General features: G+C 39.2%; 2 long non-coding RNA genes across 2 annotated transcripts; both read right to left on the minus strand.

Moving 5' to 3' along the window:
- Positions 1-8,918: 8,918 nt before the first annotated feature.
- On the minus strand, positions 8,919-10,981 carry LOC118479834. Its single transcript, XR_004861009.1, has 2 exons — positions 10,715-10,981; positions 8,919-9,129 (listed from the first exon to the last, which is right to left on the minus strand). It is a non-coding gene; the product is annotated as an uncharacterized LOC118479834 (long non-coding RNA).
- A 3,469-nt stretch (positions 10,982-14,450) lies between these two features.
- Positions 14,451-16,509, minus strand: LOC118479836. The gene is made up of 2 exons (XR_004861010.1): positions 16,243-16,509; positions 14,451-14,661 (listed from the first exon to the last, which is right to left on the minus strand). It is a non-coding gene; the product is annotated as an uncharacterized LOC118479836 (long non-coding RNA).
- Between the last annotated feature and the right edge of the window lie 302 nt (positions 16,510-16,811).

Genomic DNA, 16,811 nt, shown 5'->3' on the forward strand with positions numbered 1-16,811 from the left:
TTATTTTATATTGTAAAATATATAAAAAATTATAATTAAACTAGGGTTTGTATTGCAGATGTACATGATTGTGTTGAATTGGTATTGGTTTAATGTTAGGCTAAATCTGTGGTTGGGAAGCTCAGCATACAGAGCTTTAAATTAGTGATAATGAAGTTACAGTTTGCTGATATTGTTGTGCATTTTAGTGTGAGTTTATTGGGGGAACCTGAGAAGATTGTGTGTGTGTGTGTGTGTAATAGCTGGGTTGACTGTCATGGTATGCTGGTTCCAATGGTCCAGATGTTCATGGCTTCATTTCGGGTGTGTTTTTTTGGCTTCGGCTGTTCTTTTGATCTTTTCTCGGGGTTAAAATCTGATCAGGTCTGATGAATTCTGATCACTATAAAATCATTATCTGCAACAATTTTTGAGAAACCTAAGGACGAGTACATCAGTTGGGGTTATATAAAAGGGGAGGGGTTAGGGTATCCTTATTTAGTGTGTGTGTGTGTGTGAACATTTGGTGTTCAGGATTTGCACAAGAAGTTGGTTTGGATGTGTGTGCGTTTTGGCGTGTGTATTTTATGGGATCAAGCCGGTTGATATCTAAAAAGGGGCCGCGTGATATGAGGGTTGGATTGGTAAACTTTAAGATCAGTACAATGAAATTCCAAACGGGTCAAACTAGTTATATTTATATTGAAAGTTGTTCTAGTTAATATTTAATATTGGCTGAATATGAAATCAATCTTTAATTTTCAGAATACTGATAATTGACCTATTATAAAATAATACAAGCCTTTCCATAACTCAAATTAAGGGTGTGGCTGATGGCTGAGTTCTCATTACAACAAACTACATTTTTGCCTGGTACTCTTTTATGCTATCAAAAATCTTATAGTCGATTTTGCTGTGTAAGTTCTTTAGAGTATCATCCCTGGTTTGTAGTACCAGAGTTTTGTATATTATGAATCTAAATTTTTAGGTCATATGTTATATTTTTAGGCTCAAACTATCTACACACCAAATGTGTAGATAGCCAACCTAAAAAGATGTTTTTTGTCCTATATGCATACCCTGCAGTGTCGAGCTGTGGCCAAAGCGCGGCGTTTTGGTCCGATCAACCAGACAAAGACTGACGGGTGTCTGACGGGTTTTGTTGACCGGATCAAAACGCCGAGCTTTGGACGCGTTTTGGTCCTGTCAACCAGATCGGGTGTCAGTCTTTTGTCTGGTTGACAGGACCAAAACGCGGCCAAAGCTCGGCGTTTTGGTCCGGTCAACACACCCGTCAGACACCCGTCAGTCTTTGTCTGGTTGATTGGACCAAAAAGCCGCGCTTTGTCCACAGCTCGACACTACAGGGTGTTCATATAAGACAAGAAACACCTTTCTGGTGTGCCAATAGGCAAATGAGTGTGCAAATAGGTACACCCTATTTTTAAGCTGTAGGATATGTTCAACATTCTTAAGTTGGTTTATGCTTGACACAATATGGATGCCTATTGGGCATGGAATTGAAAATTCCACCTCGTCCTCCTTGCTATTGTTTTGCGGAGGTAACTTATTTTATTTCAACTTTATTCTCTTCAGTTTCTGTAATTTTGTTTGGTTTTGTGAAATTCTACAATAGTTGATTGCATGATGTTTAAAATTCCAGTATGCAAATGCTCGAGACGCTGAAGATGCAATTAGGGGCCGGGATGGCTATAATTTTGATGGTTGCCGCCTGAGGTTACAATACGTTTATATTCATTGCTACAACTTATTACATGTTTTTATGCTATTAAAAAAAATTGATATGTATATACAAACAATGTGCAATGAGACAATGACGCTAATTGATTATTTTGAATTCATTAGCAATGAGACAATGAAGCTAAAAGAGGTATTGTCAAGTGATGTTGGGTTATAAAGAGTGGACCGGAAAGTCAGCGACTGAATTGGGGAACTTTACAATAAATTCAATTGAGCTAGAGGTTCTTTTTGTTGACCCTTATTCTTATCTTTTCATAGTTTATACGGTATATTTACCATTTTTGTTTTTTCATGCGACATGTTCTTCACAAAGCAACAAGCGCAAGGTGAACTCAACCCTATCGATCTTGCGGGTAGTGAACGTCTTTCTAAAAGCGGGTTAACCGGGAACCGGTAAAAGGAAACTCGAGCTGGTCAACAAAAGTTTGTCATCATCGTTAATTGTCACACCACAACCGATGGCAGAAACATCGGGGCCTGCCACTGAGCGAAACATATTATACAGAAGTTTCCATAACAACTATAATTACAAATTATTTAAAGCATCATGTCCCATACCATGACATAAAAACTAATATAATTATTACAGACAAGATCTAGTCAAATTGTTCTGTTCTGTTCCGACAACTCAGATTTCAAATACATGCAATTCATTTATTTGTTTCTAGACCTTTCATAGCCTCGATTTCACAGCAAGCCAAGCATCTAAACATCTTAAGCACCTGCCACATACGTTAAAGTAAAAGTCAATACACATAGTGTAAAGGTGAGCATACAAGTTTAATAGATATAATAGAGTTCGAAATCGTTTACGCATAACCAGCACGTACACAGTGTGAAATGAAGCACGTTAGTTATCGACATGAACCTATCGATACCAACGACTGCGGGTTGACTGCCCAAGGCAGTTCGTAATACATATTCACCAGTGTGAGCCATGTAACAAATTGTCCTTAACAACCCCTGAGTGCACAGGTGCTGAGTCCAAACTATAGTACTATCATTGCTAAGGCAGGTAGACAGCATTCCATATGTAAACATAACAAACAAGCATTCATTAAGTCACGTATAACATGCGGTAACGGTTAGCGTTTAAAGTATTGCGTAATGTGTTCGATGTGATTTAGAATAAGTAACGTATGTAACACCCAAAAGTGCGTAAAGCAAAAAGGGTTCGAGTATACTCACAGCGATGATGGATTGAAGGGAGCGCTTAGAGCGAGGTTAGCCTGATCAGAACGATAGCATAAACGAAAAGCAGCGCGTAAAACGGAGCAAAGTGTCAGTGGGTCGGACGGTAATCTGATCGGATGGCAATCCGATCGGGTGGCCGGTCGATCGAATGGCAATCCGTTCGGGTTGTCGCCCGATCGGGTGGCCACTCGATTGGATTGTCATCTCGTTTGGGATGGATGTGTTTGTGTATGATGGCTTGACTTTTGAAGTTTTTGTTGTCACAACCCAACCAATGGCGGAAACATCGGAGTGAGATGAAAACGAGATTGCAAGAGACTTCATAACACTATTTGTGGCAATAATTAAATAATGGATTTCATTTCATTTCTAAAAGTCGATTACAAAGATTAAAATCAAATACAACAACTTGATATGCAATATGTTCAACACAAGAATACAACAAACAAGTACATTAACTTAAGATGTCTAAGTGTGTATCTAAGCATCATCACTACTTCAAGTTCAAAGCGTGGTCATTCTCAACCTGTAACATGTTTTAAAATAAAGGTCAATGCAAAAGCAAAGGCGAGTATACAAGTTTTTCATACGTAGCATAAAAAGATAAGTTTCAAACAATTCCATGTGGCAAGCTCTTGATACAAGATAAACAATAAAATCGGCATGTGTCTAACATATCAAACCAATGATGAAACGCAATATGCTCATGACATAACCACAAGTCTACGGGCGGTGCGTTAATCCTATAGCGTATGTCACGGATAGGCTCGTACGAAGTTAATGATAAGTCTAACGCAAGATGTCATAAACCCAAGTTTAAAGTATCAAGTAATCAAATAAGCATGCGTGTATGAGGAATGTTTGTGTAATATGAATAAAGTTTGCGTGTAAGTTTATAAATAACATGTTACACCCCAAAAGGTGGTAAAGGAAAAAGGGGTTCAAGTATACTCACATAATTGCTAAGTCTTCCGATTATCCAAGTGTTGACGAGTGTACGAGTTTAGGAGGACGGAACACCGAGGTCACCCTAAAAGGGCAAACGATGGTGCATGAGTAAACGGAATTTCAAGAGAACGAACGAGAGTGTTTATCCTAATTATTTAAAATATCACAAATTCGTTATTATTTATTGGTTTTGAAAAAGAATAATCCTAATACTTAGGTTTTGCATAATTTGGAATTCGTTTTTTATATTTTATCTCGATATATAAAAATTTATTGTTATAAAAAGAATTATTCATCTATGTTATAAAGAGTTAAATGCCATTTTAGTCCCTGTGGTTTGGGTCATTTTGCCAGTTTAGTCCTGATGAAACAATGGTTAACCGGGCAGGGTTAACTCACTGGTCTCGTCAAGAAGGGTTAATTTCTTCCTCTCGAGGATCGCTGGCTCGATCACCGGTGGGTTGATCTCCTGCACAAGGAAACAAACCGTGACTCGTAACAAGGAGGATGGGGTGGGGGGTGCTCCTTGTTACCACTCTCCGGCGTGAGAATCAGTAGTTTGCTTGGGAAGCAAAGTAAGATAGTAGTAGTAGTGAGAGAGTTGTGAAGAGATACCTCAAACCTGGTTTGGGGTTGGTATTTATAGCCGAGGAGTGAAGGAGGAGGTGGAAGGATAGACTGACGGCATGCTGCACCTTTGTAGGTGTGTCAGACATGTCGGCCGGGGAGACGACGCCACGTCAGTCTGTCGCTTACGTAGACCTGACAGGTGACTGCCATTGGTTCCACTTGCATTGTGGTATCAGTCCCACTTGTTGAGCGTATAGGATGCGGTGCTAGCCGCATCGCTGTCTGCGGTAACATCTGATGTTATCGCGTCTCTTGCTTGTGATCAAGAAATACACGAGATGCGGTGTTGGCCGCATCATCGCCCGTGGTGACTGTTGCTGTTATCCAGCTTCCTTGTATTGATAGAAGTGTTCACTGGACGCGGTGCGAGGCCGCATCGCTGTGAATACTTCCGTTTTTATACATCAGATGTGATGCTATGTCGCATCACTCTACCGTTCTCATGTTCCATGTAAGTCCTCCTTTATCACTAGATAGATTGGATTCAACCCTTGTGTCGACGCGTTCTCGCATGGGCACAAGTAGGTTGTTAGCTGGCGGGGGTTTTGATAAGGGTAATGGTCACTCGCGGTCGATGCTGACGCGAGATCTGGGACCATACCCCTTCAAGTCCAATGTTTTCATTTTTAACATGGGGGTCCAAAAAGGTTTCACAGTTGCCATTTTAGTCCACTGGGTTAACTTCATCCATTTTTTGGCCTTCACGTTAACAGACTAAATGGATGAAGTTAACCAAGTGGACTAAAATGGCAACTATGAAACCTTTTTGGACCCACAGGTTAAAAATGAAACCTTTGGACTAAACTGGCAAAATGGCACAAACTACGGGGACTAAAATGACATTTAACTCATGTTATAAATTAGGAGATTTGGTTATGAAAGAAAACGAATCAAAATAATAATCGTTTTGAAATTAAACACTTATTGTTTCGTGGATTTTTTTTTACGAAAAACGAGCAGAGTTTCCTCTATTTTTGGACGATCACGACAATACAAGTCGTCAATGTTTTTGTCAAAATTCAACAATAATAAAACAATGAGTATTTACATGCATTTCTGTGTATTTTTATAACAATTTAAATTTAATACGGTTACGTGATAATCAAAAACAAAACGATAACTTTTTTAAACATTCGCGTCGCTAAGGTATCACGTCTCGTGGTTAACCCGATGACCCGAACCCATAACCATTGATCCGTAACTCGTCTGAATCTAGCCCGAAACACCAGATCTGACCATTGACTTTCGTTGACCGGCATTGACCAGTCCGCCGGTTGTGTTGACTGGTGCGACTTCGTTGACTGAACCAAAACAAAACAGAACGGAACTGAACTACTCGTGCTCCGAAACAAAACCTGACGGCGAGATACCTCCGCCGCCGTCGACGCCGCTTGCACCGCCGCCATCTCCGCCGGCGGGCTGTGGCTTTTTCTCCCTCTGTCTGTCGCTCACGGGTCCACCATCGTCATCAACAGCAAGCTCACCACCACCGCCTCGAGCCGTCGGGGCTCTGCTGCCCCCGTCGTGCGCTGCCGGAGGAACGAAAACCAGCTCCACTGGTCGCCGATCAGAATGATGAGGCGGGGGGGGTTCTTAGCTGCGACATCCATCGCCGGCCGTCGGTTAGTCAGCTCCGGCGCCGGTTAGTCATAGAGAGGGAGTGGAGGTGAGGTAGATGGTGTGGTTTGTGTGTTTGGGCAGTAGAGATCGAGAGGGAGGAGTAGAGAGTGTGAAGATGATGTTTGTAAGTGCTTTGATTCATCAGTGGCTTTTGTGTGTGTGTATTGTAGGTCAAGAGCAGACTCAAAGAAAGAGAGGGAAGGGACATGGGGAAACTAGGGGTGTTCAAACAACTCGTGGCTCGCAGCTCGCTCGAAACTCGCTCGAAAAAAGCTTGAAGAAAGCTCGGCTCGGCTCGGCTCGGTTTGTAAACGAGCCAAGCTCGAGCTTGGCCTGGCTCGGCTCGTGAGCTCGTGAGCTCGTGAGCTGGCTCGATAAGGTTTACATCCTTCATTTTTTTTGTCCCACATCGCTTAGAAAACAAAAACTAAGGGAGTATCTCCCCTATAAAAGAAGGTAAAGACAATGTAAAAAGTAAATTAACTATTTATACTTGCATATTTTGCATATTTAGCTATATGGTTAAATTAAATGACAATTATAGCCCTCATTCTATGAAGAAATTCATTTTTAAGGGTTTTTTAAGTAGTAAATTTTACGGTTTTTTGTTAGTTCGAGCTAGATCGAGCCGAGCCGAGCTAGCTCGAATTCTAATCGAGCCGAGCTCGAGCCACAAATCTCAGCTCGATTTGAAATTCGAGCTCGAGCCGAGCCAGCTCGAATCGAGTTCGAGCCGAGCTCGAGCTAGGTCTTGCTCGGCTCGACTCGGCTCGTTTACAGCCCTAGGGGAAACGGCTGTGAAAGGAAGAAAATAGGAGTTTAGGGTTTAATTAGTGTTTTATACATAGGGTTTAATTAGTGGGTTTGGGCTTAGGCCCAAGGCCTACAAGCTCAATCCCCGTGTTTAGTGGCCCGAATTCTCTTACGAACTCGTTTACAAATCCGAGCACTTCGTAACGGCGTAAAATATTATTTTAATATTTAAACACATAAAATACGGTCGGTTGTCGTTTGCGTTAAAATAGGGTAAAAATGTGCCATTTGTCATTTTAAACTCGCTTCTCAATCCAATTTCGACCGTGAATTCCAAAAACATAAAAACGGACCCGTATTTTCTAAAAATGGAAATACGGAAATACGGGGCGTTACATTTGTTGTAGCATGTTAGGATCTAAGGCTGTCATGATTGTGTTTGTTTGTATAATTTGAACAAATCAACAGAAATGAACAGAGTTTAAGTGCAGCGGAAATGAACAACAAACTTTGTAAACACAAACAAAAGAGAAAATAGTTTTGATAAACACATGATTTGCTTTAGTCGAAAGATTTCAAATCAAAGCAAAAGATTACAATGCATGCTTACAAAACTAAACTCCCCCTCAGCCTGATGCTCCAAGGTTGATTGCACAAGATGAAAGGATTGGACTGGAGGAGAAGAACCCACTCAGTCAATCAAATGTAACAGTACAGAGTACTGCTCCATTTATAGGCAAATCAAACCACTGAGGCATCTCAGCTGACGTCACCATGAAAGTGGCATCTAACAAACTAACAAACTCTATCTACTGTTCTATAACAACTGACCATACAGACTACAGACACTGATTACATTCTAATCACTGATGTATAAACACTGATTCTTCATTCCACTGATGTAGTCAACCACTGTTGTTTGAGCAACAGTGCTTTCTTCAAAGGGTGATCAGTCCTTGAATGGGCAGTGCTTTAACTCTTCAGTAGTGCTTGGATTCCGTCAGTAGATTGAGCTTCAGCCTTTAAATTTCATCAGTGCTTTGGTTTATCAGTAGTTTACAAGATCAGCAGTTGTTGATAAGGGCAGTACTTGGAGCATATCAGATGTTGAGTCACTGTCAAGGGGAAAGCTTATAGTAAACAGCTGCTTATGATTAATCCACTGTAGTGATCCGGTTTTGGCTTTCATTATCTGTTCCTCTGGTAGGGTTCAATCCCAACAATCTCCCCCTAGAACAAATAATGCCAAAACCCTTCATTATTCTGGATTTTTATTTCTCATCAGAAGTTCCCTAACTTGTCTTTTAAATTCCACTTCAAAGTCCTTGGAACTTGAGTCATCCTCATCCCTGCACAGTGTAAGTTCAAGGAGATCCTGCAAATCTTCAACACCAAGACCTAGTGCTTCTTTCCTTGATATGTACTTCACTTCACCATTGGATCTGACCAGGGTCAATACGTGGGTCTTTTGATCAGACATCCACTTTAGTACTTTTGAATCCAATGGGTTTCTTGGGAGAGATTTATTCACAGATGAGTTTGGAGATGTTGGCCTTGTGAAAAGTTGTAAGCTTTCAGACATTTGTTTGAAGGCCATTTCGATGACATCATTTGCTGCAGCTATATCTTCTGCAGTCTTTTTTTCAATCTGCTTCCCTTTTCTTTTGATCTAGCTCAATGGCTGTCATGTCTGAAGTGTTTGGTGATGCAGGTTTGGTTAATACCTTTTTGGCAAGGTCTTGAAGCTTTGCTGATCTGTCTTCTTTTAGATCCATTTTCTTGATGGCTTCTGTGAAGTACTCAGCTTCCTTTTCTTTTTCTTTTTTCTTCTTCACTGGTCAGCAGTTTTCCTTTTTCTTGGTTTTCCACAAGGATAGGGTTATCTGCTGATGTGAACAGTGATTTAAGAGCACTAATCTGCTCTTCTAGCTTTTTGTAGTCAGGCTTCTTTGGAGTGTCTGAGACTGTTATCCTCCTTTTCTTAAACTGTTACGCCCAAATTCGTATTTGTCAAAAGTCGCAGCGGAAACACGTACCATAAAATTTCTTTCACTATAAATACCTCAACTTATTTAAGATTTAACTTTAACACAGTTCTTTCTCATAAATCCGTCATCCTCTTATTTACTAGTTAAAAACATAGCTTATGTTTACTACATTATGTACATCAACGTTTCCGTACAATCTCTCTAGTGACTCGATCTTCGATCTCCAATCCTTGGATATCCTCATGACTGGTACTACCTGCGCTCACCACATAAAATTTCACATCATTAGTACGCGTTATAAACATACAAGGTTTGTTCACGTTTACTTCTCGTTTCGTTAACTCTTTACATCCCAGCTTTCCCATCCTGATCATATGATCCGTAGTGAGACTTCTTTGGTATTCCTGCGTTACACTTCATTCACCAAGCACGCAACTATTACCGTTAGTACTCAATTTCATTAGATGCATGCGTACATACCTTTCATACAAACTGATACATACCTTTACGGTCACAAATAGCAACTGTCCTACATACGTACCTGCATACATACGTACGTACCTACGTACGTGCATACCTAATTACATCCATTCCTACCTACATACATACATACCTACATTCATACATACATACATACATACATGCATACATATATACATACATACATACATACTTATTACATGCCTTCACACAAACCTACATACGTGCATACCTTCGTGTATGGATCCCCTCGTGAGCCCATATTCATCTAAACGCATACATACGTTCTACCTACCTACACACCAACATACATACATTTAAACGCAAAAGACATTCATATGTATATACCTTTCTTACATCTTTACATCCACGCATATGCTTATGCCTATCTTTATGCATACGTACATGCACCTCTACATACATACATACCCTTCCTACATCGTTACGTACATGCATACACTCGTACATATCTTTATACATGCATACATATACATCTACATACGTACATACTTTAACAAACACGTACTAGATCACACGTACCTCTTACATAATCATACATCACTAACATGGGTCTTAGACTTAGCTTTATAGCCCATAAACATCTAAGGAACCATCAAAATCATGTTTGGAAAGTCCACCGTAGTCCACGGATATCAAACCGAAGCCCACTGTACATAAATTAACTTAAATAACAAGATTTCAGCTTTTGGGACTTGGGAAGGCCGTCGTCGACGCCCCTAGGGCCGTCGGCGACGGGCCTTGCATTTACCCGTAGCCCAAAAACCCGTAGACAGGTAATTAACCCGTCATCACAAAAACTGGTTTTCTAGAGCCCGTCGGCGACGCCCCCATGCCCGTCGGCGACGCCCTCTAGATTTTGCATTTTTCTGCAGCTCCGTTTCGTCGTCCGTACGCACTAAAACGCGCATAACTTTTGAACCGTTTACCCGTTTAACCTCCCGTTTCTTCCTACATGCTTGTAAATTCATATTCTATCATATGAACTTAAAATCCCACATCCGGATTAAGGAAATTCTTATCTTACGCTCTATTGACTTATTGTCATTTCCTAATTATTTGACCCGTTATGGGTATTTGCGCATTAATTGATCTAAGACTAGCAAAACCATACTTTCCACTTCCATACTTGTCCAAAACATTACACTAATCGTATAACTTGTTTCTAAACCACTTATTAAAATCGTTTACCCAAAATACCCATCAAGGGCATTTTGGTCAACTTAATCCCATCCTTTACGACATAAGACTACGACACATATTTGACCTCAACCATCATGTTTAATTAATCAAAACGCCATATCACCTAACCGAACATAAGAAGTGATTACAGAATCACTTACCTTATACGTCCGTGCTCGTATCCGATTCCTCGCCTTTTCTTGACCCGTTATCCTTTCATGCTTGAGTCCGTCACGACGTGATTCCTATACTTTCATTTCATCGAAACCACGCTCATATTAGCATACTCATTTGTACATGTAACAATCATATCATTCGCATAATTCATACTTAACTTTCCATAGTCATTACTATCAAACATTAAAACATCTAATCAACTTCATATCCTTTCCAACACACATAATTCATCGGGTAATCCAAATTAACACATATTTACCTATTCTTACCAACAACGATTTTCGCTAACATGCATACGACATAATTTGTCAACCACGATATTTAATATCTTCGAAATCCAAATTCATTATCACACATAACACATAATTAATGCCCACATACTCATATCTTCATAACGCTACATTTGACAATCATGTCTTATAAAAATCAAATTAGCATAATCCTAGCATCATCCTTGGTTAGTGAGGTTATATGCTATGTATATTTAGTACATGTTCACTTTTAACCGTAATTAAGGGACTAGTAGACCACATAGCAACCTCACCCGTTCAAACACAATGTACAAGCTCCTAATGCATAAATTTGACCAACATATACCTTCAACCCGAATTCATGTACGAATTCCATCTAAGGCACATTTTTCAAGTTAGTAAACTACTACTTTCATCACAATCGCTTTTTATACATATAAACTTACAACTTGCATACAATTTCACTTTCTAACTTCATCTAGCAATTTCATCGAACACTTGGCGTGCGCACTAACATTTAAGCACATTGTACAAGCAATTTAAGCATATTCTCCCCACATTCACCTCATGAATCCTTTTATTCAAACAAGATCACATTTTCAACTTCATCATATTACTATCAAAACCTAATACGTAACACATGCATCAACATAATCAAAATAATCCATATACACATGCTCATCATAATCATTATCATACTCATAAACATGGGTTTCATTCTAAATCACTAGATAACTAAAATTTAACAAAGATTCAGCTTAAACATGATAACATAGCAAGATTTCATCCTGATTTAGATCAAACCCACGAATTTAACAAAACCCACTCCTTGGTTGTTCATCAAAACTGAAAATTAAGACTTACCTTGGCTAGAACTTGCTTAGATAATCACTATTTCGACTCATGCAAGTTCGAATTCAGCCCAATTCGCATCCAATTTCGTTGATTAGGGTTCATGAGGGGTTTCCCCCTTTCTTTCTCTTCTCTGATCGAACACACACACGCCCAGGTGTGTGTGTTTGGGGGTTTTTATTTTTGTTTTATATTTAGACTTTCCCTTTATTCAAAAACCACCCCTCATGTTTGTTACTTGCTCATTATTTAACTCAATTTCATAACCTATTTGTTTTAACCAAGTTTTTAACTAGGTTTAATAACCTAGTTATTCCATTCCTTTCTTTTAAACGTGATAACATACTAATAGCTAACGAACTCGAGTTTTTGGGGTGTTACAAGTCTATCCCCCTTAAATGAGGTTTCGTCCCCGAAACCTTTCTCATTCAAACTAGACCAATTATACTCTTACCCCTTTCAGGTTGTTCATTCACTATACTTACTACAACCTAAGCGCATTCGGGACCTTGGCAAAGGTTTTATTCATGCATGAACGTAATTGTACACATCGTTCATATGCCCTCATATTAAGTAAGTTACTTTCATAATTATACTTATGTCCGACTCTTCTCCAGAGCTCTTATTAGTGTCTTTTACTTTATAATACTAGCCCTTAACACATAGCATTACTACGTTTCTTTCATCGAATTTATTCCAATTGTTTATAATTATAAATTGTACAAATCTAAGTACGCGGCTTGTTTCTAACTCCCTATTTAAGCATATCACATTCATATATTTGCTAATCAAAATAAATCGATTTACTTTATACTACTCATTCATCATGTGCCATCTTTCATTTTGTTCAAATGAACATGGCCAACAAGCCGAGCATCAGGGTTAGCATTTCTTAACGATACTTCCTTTCTCACTTCCATTTATACATACACCTATCATGTTTGACTTCTTCTTAACAAATCTATACTTCCCATGCCATACTTCCACGTAACCTTCTCATTTCCTTGACCGACTAGTAATAGTTCATCGTCCCTATATATTCAAACCTATATTAATGCTTACTTATAAAGGCATTCATTACATCCTTTTATGTTTTAAATCCGTCCCACGGATTTAAACGTAACATTCATACCCTTCATTCCTTCTATGTTTGAATCCATCTAGCGGTTTCAAACATGTCATTCTTACCTTTTCTTTCTTACATGTGTTTAACAAAAACTTAAAGTTTTACCTACCTTCAGCAACAAGGTTTTAAGGTTAGTCATCTTAGTTGTCGAATCATAATTACTTCATTTTAGTTCTATTCATATAGGAGCTTTCTTCTTTCTTACACATTCAACTACCCAAGTAAATGGGGTTCGGCATAAACGCTCTCAATGAGAGTTAAGCATACACATTCGACTACCCAAATAATTGGGTTTCGGCATAAACACTCTCAACGAGAGTTAAGCATAGATATTCCACTACCCAAATAACTGGGTTTGGCATAAGCACTCTCAACGAGAGTTAAGCATACACATTCCACTACCCAAATAACTGGGTTTGGCATAAACACTCTCAACGAGAGTTAAGCATACACATTCCACTACCCAAATAACTGGGTTTGGCATAAACACTCTCAACGAGAGTTAAGCATACACATTCCACTACCCAAATAACTGGGTTTGGCATAAACACTCTCAACGAGAGTTAAGCATACACATTCCACTACCCAAATAACTGGGTTTGGCATAAACACTCTCAACGAGAGTTAAGCATACACATTCCACTACCCAAATAACTGGGTCTTTCGCTTTTAATCATAACTTCTTCTTTCAATCCGTATAACGGATTAAGCTTCTAGCATTCATTAGAGCATTCAAAATCACCCGTTTAAAAACGGATGGTAGCTTATTCTTATTCGACTTGTTCGCTAGAACCGGTCGACTCGCATAACTTTTCATAACCTTCGTTAGCATAACCAAATCCGCAATGGATTTGCTTTTTCGCATTCGCTACAACATAGCGCCCACCTGCTACCCAGTTCTACCGGACATACCTGCAATAATTGCCACGGTCTCACGAACGTCATATGCTTCTTGCGTACTGGCCAGGTGCGCAATTCACACACTAATTTCGTGCCTTCGTGTAATCATCGCCTTATGCCCGAGAAATGGGTTTCAGTTTCGTGCATATTTCTAAAACTTCCCCAAGACCACATCATTGTCTTTCGTTTAATAATTACCCTCCCAAGGAGACCCCTTCCTTTTTCTTTTGACATCGGTACTCATACATGTTAGTAGTGTGTACCTGGGGTTAATTTGCCTATTTGCACCTTTGCCCGCCTTAGCGTTCATCCTATTCTGCATTCACGGATCATCCTCTTCAAACTCTTAAGCTTACCTTGCACATAACATACTATTAGTTTCCTTCAAATACATAATCTAATACATACTTACATTTGCTTTTGCATTTAGGCCTCGATCGAGTCTTGGATTGTACGGGTTCTTGATTACGAGAGCACACCGGTTTGAGTTCAAGCATTTACTTTCTATTACTTGATTCTCTCAAACCAGGGCTCTGATACCAACTTGTTACGCCCAAATTCGTATTTGTCAAAAGTCGCAGCGGAAACACGTACCATAAAATTTCTTTCACTATAAATACCTCAACTTATTTAAGATTTAACTTTAACACAGTTCTTTCTCATAAATCCGTCATCCTCTTATTTACTAGTTAAAAACATAGCTTATGTTTACTACATTATGTACATCAACGTTTCCGTACAATCTCTCTAGTGACTCGATCTTCGATCTCCAATCCTTGGATATCCTCATGACTGGTACTACCTGCGCTCACCACATAAAATTTCACATCATTAGTACGCGTTATAAACATACAAGGTTTGTTCACGTTTACTTCTCGTTTCGTTAACTCTTTACATCCCAGCTTTCCCATCCTGATCATATGATCCGTAGTGAGACTTCTTTGGTATTCCTGCGTTACACTTCATTCACCAAGCACGCAACTATTACCGTTAGTACTCAATTTCATTAGATGCATGCGTACATACCTTTCATACAAACTGATACATACCTTTACGGTCACAAATAGCAACTGTCCTACATACGTACCTGCATACATACGTACGTACCTACGTACGTGCATACCTAATTACATCCATTCCTACCTACATACATACATACCTACATTCATACATACATACATACATACATGCATACATATATACATACATACATACTTATTACATGCCTTCACACAAACCTACATACGTGCATACCTTCGTGTATGGATCCCCTCGTGAGCCCATATTCATCTAAACGCATACATACGTTCTACCTACCTACACACCAACATACATACATTTAAACGCAAAAGACATTCATATGTATATACCTTTCTTACATCTTTACATCCACGCATATGCTTATGCCTATCTTTATGCATACGTACATGCACCTCTACATACATACATACCCTTCCTACATCGTTACGTACATGCATACACTCGTACATATCTTTATACATGCATACATACACATCTACATACGTACATACTTTAACAAACACGTACTAGATCACGCGTACCTCTTACATAATCATACATCACTAACATGGGTCTTAGACTTAGCTTTATAGCCCATAAACATCTAAGGAACCATCAAAATCATGTTTGGAAAGTCCACCGTAGTCCACGGATATCAAACCGAAGCCCACGGTACATAAATTAACTTAAATAACAAGATTTCAGCTTTTGGGACTTGGGAAGGCCGTCGTCGACGCCCCTAGGGCCGTCGGCGACGGGCCTTGCATTTACCCGTAGCCCAAAAACCCGTAGACAGGTAATTAACCCGTCATCACAAAAACTGGTTTTCTAGAGCCCGTCGGCGACGCCCCCATGCCCGTCGGCGACGCCCTCTAGATTTTGCATTTTTCTGCAGCTCCGTTTCGTCGTCCGTACGCACTAAAACGCGCATAACTTTTGAACCGTTTACCCGTTTAACCTCCCGTTTCTTCCTACATGCTTGTAAATTCATATTCTATCATATGAACTTAAAATCCCACATCCGGATTAAGGAAATTCTTATCTTACGCTCTATTGACTTATTGTCATTTCCTAATTATTTGACCCGTTATGGGTATTTGCGCATTAATTGATCTAAGACTAGCAAAACCATACTTTCCACTTCCATACTTGTCCAAAACATTACACTAATCGTATAACTTGTTTCTAAACCACTTATTAAAATCGTTTACCCAAAATACCCATCAAGGGCATTTTGGTCAACTTAATCCCATCCTTTACGACATAAGACTACGACACATATTTGACCTCAACCATCATGTTTAATTAATCAAAACGCCATATCACCTAACCGAACATAAGAAGTGATTACAGAATCACTTACCTTATACGTCCGTGCTCGTATCCGATTCCTCGCCTTTTCTTGACCCGTTATCCTTTCATGCTTGAGTCCGTCACGACGTGATTCCTATACTTTCATTTCATCGAAACCACGCTCATATTAGCATACTCATTTGTACATGTAACAATCATATCATTCGCATAATTCATACTTAACTTTCCATAGTCATTACTATCAAACATTAAAACATCTAATCAACTTCATATCCTTTCCAACACACATAATTCATCGGGTAATCCAAATTAACACATATTTACCTATTCTTACCAACAACGATTTTCGCTAACATGCATACGACATAATTTGTCAACCACGATATTTAATATCTTCGAAATCCAAATTCATTATCACACATAACACATAATTAATGCCCACATACTCATATCTTCATAACGCTACATTTGACAATCATGTCTTATAAAAATCAAATTAGCATAATCCTAGCATCATCCTTGGTTAGTGAGGTTATATGCTATGTATATTTAGTACATGTTCACTTTTAACCGTAATTAAGGGACTAGTAGACCACATAGCAACCTCACCCGTTCAAA

This window comes from Helianthus annuus, chromosome 1, assembly GCF_002127325.2.
Source record: "Helianthus annuus cultivar XRQ/B chromosome 1, HanXRQr2.0-SUNRISE, whole genome shotgun sequence".
Classification (NCBI taxonomy): Eukaryota; Viridiplantae; Streptophyta; class Magnoliopsida; order Asterales; family Asteraceae; genus Helianthus; species Helianthus annuus.